Below are 7428 nucleotides of genomic sequence, written 5' to 3'. Positions count from 1 at the left end.
TTATCTTTCTTTAAATACCTTGGTTTATCATTGTTTTATCTTCCAATTTTCCCTTTATTGTTATTGTTTTCCTTTTTCTCATCTTCTCGAGTTCTTTCTCTCATTGTTTTTTTTTCTTCTCGGGTATTTCTTTCCTTCCTTTATTGTTTACTGTAATCTCGCCTCTTTCTCTCTCCTTCTCTTCCAATATTTTCCAATTTTCTAATATGACTTCATTCTTCTCGTTCTCCTCCTCCTTCCTTCCTCTCATATTGTCTACTTATCTTCTCCTTTCGTTCCTTTATGATTTATTGTAAGCTCTTCCTCCCTCACATACACAGTTTCTTACTAACTAAGAGTGAATGTTCATATTCTTGTCAAAACATTCAATCATTATACCTTAGGAACACTTTGGGGTTATCCAGATGATGCACAATGATACAACTAAATATTTACTGCAATATCAGAGTGAAACATCAACCAACATGAATCAATTAGGAGGTTATCAACGGAACATGACAATGACTCCATGCGCACCCTCATGGTTGAGGCCGACCGACTCAAACTCCACCTTGGCTGATTTCCCACACATTGACCCAACAAGGCTTGCAGTGGCCGGGCCCAGCGCTGGACGGGCTCTGCAGAAGAAAGTTGAAAAACAGTGTTTGTAGAAAGAAGAAAAAAGATGCTGCAACAACCACAAGCTTCACCTCTTTGTGTCCATCAGTATACTGGAGACAAGAATGGAAACTAATTCAGTCTTGCTAAATAACTGTTGAGCAAGCCCTTCAGTTTGGCAAAGAATTGTAAAAAGAAAAAATACACTCCCAAACCCCAGTGCTTGGTCTGCTTGAGGATCCTGATCACTGTACTGCTGAACAACAACCAAACATGACTTTTCATTCCTCTCACACATGACAAATTTCACATTAGGGTTACACAGTATTAATGCACATCCCATGCAAGAAAATGGCATTACATTACTATGTTTAACCCTTGACTGTGGATTTCCTACCAGAAGACCTCACCAAGCTACAGGAGTGGAACAAAGTGTCTGCTATAATTCAGTGAAGAAAAATGTAAAGTCCTGCACCTTGGGAGAGGATATCCAGCACACCAATACCACATGGGAAACACTCCACTATCCACCACAGAGGCAGAGAAAGACCTGGGAGTGTATGTTACCAGGTTACCAGCAAAGGACAAATCCCTGACAATCGCAGCGGACAGGTTAACCATCAACAGTCCACTACAGGATTATGGCCTTTCCTAGGATGCTCTAATTCTCCTGTCCTGTTAGTATACTCCTCCCTGTTCAGGCTAATGCAGGCTAATTCCATTTTTCCGCCTAGTTCTCTGTCTGGCGTTAGTGTGCTCCATCCTGCCCCTTCAAATGTTCTAATTCCACCTCCACCTGGTTCTCTGTCTGGCGTTAGTGTGCTCCATCCTGCCCCGGCAAATGTTCTAATTCCACCTCCACCTGGTTCTCTGTTTGGTGTTAGTGTGCTCCATCCTGCCCCGGTAAAGGTTATAATTCCACTTCTCCACCTGGTTCTCTGTCTGGTGTTAGTCTACTCAATCCTGCCCCAACAAAGGTTCTAATTCCACCTCTCCACCTGCTGGTGACGCGGTTGATTAGATCCTTTGTTGGGGCAGGATGGAGCACACTAACTCCAGACAGAGAACCAGGTGGAGAGGTGGAATTAAAACCTTTGCCGGGGCAGGATGGAATACACTAACACCAGACAGAGAACCAGGTGGAGCGGTGGAATTATAAACTTTGCTGGGGCAGGATGGAGCACACTAACACCTGACAGAGAACCAGGTGGAGCGGTAGAATTAGAACCCTTTGTTGGGGCACGATGGAGCACACTAACACCAGACAGAGAACCAGGTGGAGAGGTAGAGTGCAGGCGAGATTGAGGAGGCGGGGTATAAGGACACCACTGCCTACAGTAACTTTCGGTAATGTACAATCAACTCGAAATAAAATAGATGAATTAGCAGCAAACTGTGAATATATAGGGAACTACCGAGAGAGTAGCTTCATAGCATTAACCGAAACCTGGCTTGAAGACAAGGATGTTGACGAAACAGTAAATATTGATGGTTTCTTGATAGTCAGGGGAGACATGAAGGACGTGGTGAAACAGAAGGGAGGAGGGGCGGCGGTGTACATAAATGAGAGATGGTGTACTCAGGTTAACATAAAGGAACATTTTTGTTGTGACGACCTGGAATATTTAGTAATATCATGTAGACCTTTTTACCTACCACGTGAATTTAATAATGTGACGATTATAACTGTATACATCCCGACTGATGCCACTGAGGCAATAGCGAGTAAGTTATCACTAAATTGTGTTAGAAAATACGAAAATGAAAATCCTGAAGGAATTATGAAAGTGTTGGGGGATTTTAACCACTGTAATTTCCAACCATATGTACCTTTGTATCAGCAAACTGTAACTTGCCCCACTAGAGATAAAATGTATTGTAATGTAAGGAACGGTTATCGTTCTTATCAAAAGCCTAAATTAGGTAAATCTGGCCACAATATGGTGTTTTTGGCTCCCACATGTAAGCAAACTCTGAAATGTAAACTGTGCAAGAAAATTAAGGTGCAGGATTGGAATAATGAGCACATGGTGAGTCTTCAAGGCTGTTTTGATTGTACAGACTGGGATGTGTTGTATAGTGAGTCCAACTCTATTAGTGCAAATGTAGATGTTTTAAATTCATATATTGTACAGACTGGGATGTGTTGTATGATGAGTCCAACTCTATTAGTGCAAATGTAGATGTTTTAAATTCATATATTGTACAGACTGGGATGTGTTGTATAATAAGTCCAACTCTATTAATGTAAATGTAGATGTTTTAAATTCATAAATTAACTTTTGTACCAACATGATTGTTCCAACTAAGGAAATTAGCATTTATCCAAATAACAAACCCTGGATAAATTCTGATATCAAAGCGTTATTGATTGAAAAGAAGAGAACTTTTATAAATGGTGACTGCATGCAAAGTAAAGTGATACAAAGCCAATTAAATAGGAAAATACTAGATGCTAAACAGTCAAATAAAGTTAAAATTGAAAACTTATTTAAGTCAAATAAGTCAAAAGATGCTTGGACAGGGGTAAACTACTGAGTGGCTCTAAAAAGAAAAGGTCATTAAAAGACCCACCAAACATGTAAATGATTTGAACTCCTTCCATGCAAGGTTTGATGTGCACCATTTTAATACTGAATGTGAAAATATTTTGTCAATGGTTAGGGGCATCAATGTAGAACGAATAATAATAACTCGTGATGATACGATGAACTCCATGAAACGTATACAATGTGGAAAAGCAAGTGGACCCGATAAAATTGGTTCTAAACTACTAAAATCCTGTGCCGAGCAACTTGCTGATCCACTGTGTAAACTTTTCCAAGCTTCACTTGATCAGAGTACAGTACCGGATGTGTGGAAAATGTCAGAGATTATTCCAGTACCCAAAAACAACCACCCAAGGGAGTTTAATGATCTTCGACCCGTAGCCTTAACATCAATTATAATGAAATGTTTGGAGCACATTGTGAAGAGGTACATTTGTTCAAGCGTAGATCCCTTGACAGATATTTTGCAATTTGCTTATTGTCAAGGTATGAGTGTTCAGGATGCTGGGTTAACCTTACTTCACCAAACTTACGAACATTTAGAAATCCGAAATTCACAGGTTAGAATTATATTTATAGATTTTAGCAGCGCTTTCATTACAATTCAGCCACATATTTTACTTAACAAATTACCAGAGATGAATATCAACAGTAATCTAATACTGTGGATCTATAGTTATCTTTTGCAAAGACCTCAATACACCAATTTTTTTTTTTTTTTTTTTTTTTTTTTTTTTTTTGTCGCGGCCTATTGCGCCGGTAGGCTTCTTCCCGGTGGGGCGGGTTGGTCCGCCCAAGGCTTCTTCCCGGTGGGGCCTGATGGTCGGCCCAGCCCGTTCTGGCGCAGGCGAGTGTTGATAGTGGCGCCATCTTGTGTTGGCCCATGCTGCCCCCCGGAACTCATCTTTGAGCCTTTCTTTGGAGAGGTTATCTAGAGCCCAAGTTGATGGGTGGTCTTCAGGCCAGCATGTGGGTAGTCTTAGGCCACTCGGCAGTGACTGAAAAACCTCAACTGTGCGGCACACTAACACCAGACAAGAGAACCAGGTGGAGAGGTGGAATTATAACCTTTGTTGGGGCAGGATGGAGCACACTAACACCAGACAAGAGAACCAGGTGGAGAGGTGGAATTATAACCTTTGTTGGGGCAGGATGGAGCACACTAACACCAGACAAGAGAACCAGGTGGAAGATGCTTGGACAGACCTTTATTTTGCAGTGGACTATTCATATCAGAAGACAATTTTTCTTTATACTCTTATCATCACGGCCATGGGTGGTGTGGTGCCAGGGTGTGTGTGGATGGCCATGGGTGGTGTGGTGCCAGGGTGGTGTGGATGACAGGGAAGATAGGGGCAGTAAGGTGTGCATGGGTGTGTGTGGATGGCCATGGGTGGTGTGGTGCCAGGGTGGTGTGGATGACAGGGAAGATAGGGGCAGTAAGGTGTGCATGGGTGTGTGTGTATGTGCCAGTGAATGGTAAGGGAAGGAAAGGCAGGAGTGTGCTGGCCACGCACCATGGAGTCCCCAACTAGGCGAGTCTCGAACTCATCCTCCATGGTGTCTGCCAGCACCTGGAACCTATTGAAGGTAGTGGGGGTCAGTAAATCCTTGGTTGCCTGCTTCAGTTTGGCTCCATTCCCTACAGGTTGGAACCCGACATCCTGTGAAGCAGGAAGAGAAGCGTTAAGTGGGGCAGGCTGGAAGTTGTCCTGTGGGGCAGGCTGGGAGTTAGCCTGTGAAGCAGGCTGGGGGTTAGCCTGTGAGGCAGGCTGATGGTCAGCCTGTGAGGCAGGCTGGCGGTTGTCCTGTGAGGCAGGCTGGGGGTTAGCCTGTGAGGCAGGCTGGTGGTTAGACTGTGAGGCCGTCTGGGGTTTAGCCTGTTAGGCAGGCTGGGGTTTAGCCTGTGAGGCAGGCTGGGGGTTAGCCTGTGAGGCAGGCTGGGAGTTAGCCTGTGAGGCAGGCTGGGAGTCAACCTGTGAGGCAGGTAACACGTCCTCCCGTGAAGCAGGAGGGTCGTCTGGAGAGGGCACAATCTCGGTGGAGGGCCTCCACCATCGATGGTGGAGTCACTGCCACATTACTTAAAACAAATTCAGTCACAGCCTTCTGAAGTTGTAATCTTTGAACGCAGAGGCGGCAAGTTCTACTCAGCTGGAAGTACTGAGCTGCAAATCGTCCGGGACAGACGTCACACTTACGGAGGTTCGAAGGCATTGTTAGAAATTTAAGCGAGTTAACAGTTAGGGCAAATATTAAAAGCGCTTTCGAAATAACTTAAAGTGTGACCATAAATTGACTTGGAGAAACATTGTGCATGGAAATTAGATACTGATGTGTTAGATGCCTCCAACACTGGGAGTTCGCTCCCACTGGGTCTTGAAAATGCCTCAAAGACCAATCGCTTGTCCTGAGCCTCAGTCACGAGAGAGACTTTCACAACCCGGCACTTTTCAGCAATTGTCCTTGAAGTTTTGTCCCATAGAATGGGGCCGGTGTAGTCACACAGAGCAGAGCTGGCAAAGAAAGAAAAGGAATCAGCAATTCGTTCCCACTTTCCGAAACGTCTAACCCAACTCTGCGACCCTTTCGAGGCCTGGCCAGTGGCACCTGTCACCAGGTGTTCTCCACCAACTCTAGAGAGTATCAGACGCCCTTCCTGAGAGACAAAAAGCTGAAATATTCCTTGAGTATAAGAAAAACCCTCAGAAACTCCACCTAGAAGCCGGGAGGTACAATCTCAAATGACCCACGGAAGACATCTCTTTCAGGAGAAAACAAGAACCAGCTGTTATGCAGAATAGGGATGGGAGTACCGTCGATAGAAGGGAGGGACGGGGAGCTCACACCGACAACTGGTTCCCAGGGAGGCTTTTTAGTGAAGAGGTCGCCACACTCCTCTACACCGCAGGCCTAAATAATTAGGCACGGTCCAGCTGACTAGGACCCTGGAAATCCAGCCATTGTCTCATAAAGAGATCCTCTGCCTGCAATCCAATCCACCACTGCTGCTGCCCAGAGGCTTCACCGTGACACTGGCACGGGAGACAGATCAGGTATTACACCTTGTCCAAGGGTGACCTGAGACTATGCAGGGCAGGGACGTCTAGTTCCTTGAGGTGAAAACACTTCACCCGCATACCCGGACCTTGAGGGACTGACTGACTGGTTCTTGTTGGTATAAGGACAGGGAGATCAGGGATGAGGGAGGGACAAAAGACGGGAACTGAATCCCGCAACATCCCTGACCCACACTTACTACACCACCAAAACAACGAGGGGAGTAAAGCCAAACCTTGAGGTATGCCTGGAGCACATTGATGGCCTTGTTAACCTTGGTGTGGAGTGTTTGGTGGGCCAACTCGTGGTAGAGGTGGATGGCCAAGGTGGAAAGGGCCAGCGATCTTGTCCGCCACCACCGTCACACTTTCCACTATTCAGCAGCATGTTGACCAAGTGATCCTGTGAATGCAGGTGAAAAAGGTGAATAGAGTCATGCTGTCCAGCTTTGTAATGCAAGAGTTAGCCTGCATCTTCACTCCCTGGCAGCATGTTGACCAAGTAATTATGAGTGAGGGTGAAAAATAGGAACAGAATCATGCTGTCCAGCTTTGTAACGCAAGAGTTAGCCTGCATCTTCACTCCATGGCAGCAAGTTGACCAAGTAATCATATGTGAGGATAAAAAGGGGGAGTAGAGTCAAGCTGCCCAACTTTGTAATGCAAGAGTTAGCTGCATCTTCATTCCCTGGCATCACATTGAAGAAGTTATCATGTGAGAGTAGAATCATGCTGTCCACCTTAATAAACACATGTAGGTGCCTCCTCTGTTTCCTGTGTAGGGAGGTGCAGGCAATCAGGAGTACACAGCAGGAGGGCTGCAAACACACAATGCCTCTGTCCCTCCCCACCATGACATTACAGTAGTTTAAGGGACACAGAGGAGGCTGAATCAAAACTATACCAGACATTATTATTATTATTATTATTATTATTATTATTATTATTATTATTATTATTATTATTATTATTATTATTATTATTATAGATCAATAAAGGGGCATCAAGGGAAGTAAAACTGGTATAGACACAATCAAAGTCCCCATAATGAGCAGACACGAATATGAAAAATAAGAAATAGTTCTCAAAGACACTCAAGTGAAGAGGATAAGAAGAAAGGGACAGAAACAAACACTAACACCTCTACTCTCCTCACCTTCACGTCAGAGCAGTTCAGTTGAGGGGAGAGGCAGGGGCTGGGAGGTGACAGCAGGGGCAGGGAC

At 44.7% G+C, this 7428-nt stretch overlaps 1 long non-coding RNA gene across 1 annotated transcript; it reads right to left on the bottom strand.

Moving 5' to 3' along the window:
* Positions 1–328: 328 nt before the first annotated feature.
* Positions 329–7380, bottom strand: LOC126990335 (uncharacterized). The gene is made up of 3 exons (XR_007744215.1): positions 7362–7380; positions 6442–6608; positions 329–617 (listed from the first exon to the last, which is right to left on the bottom strand). It is a non-coding gene; the product is annotated as an uncharacterized LOC126990335 (long non-coding RNA).
* Between the last annotated feature and the right edge of the window lie 48 nt (positions 7381–7428).

This window comes from Eriocheir sinensis, unplaced genomic scaffold (genome assembly GCF_024679095.1).
Source record: "Eriocheir sinensis breed Jianghai 21 unplaced genomic scaffold, ASM2467909v1 Scaffold156, whole genome shotgun sequence".
NCBI classification, from domain to species: Eukaryota; Metazoa; Arthropoda; class Malacostraca; order Decapoda; family Varunidae; genus Eriocheir; species Eriocheir sinensis.
This window is presented reverse-complemented; position numbering and strand designations above follow the sequence as displayed.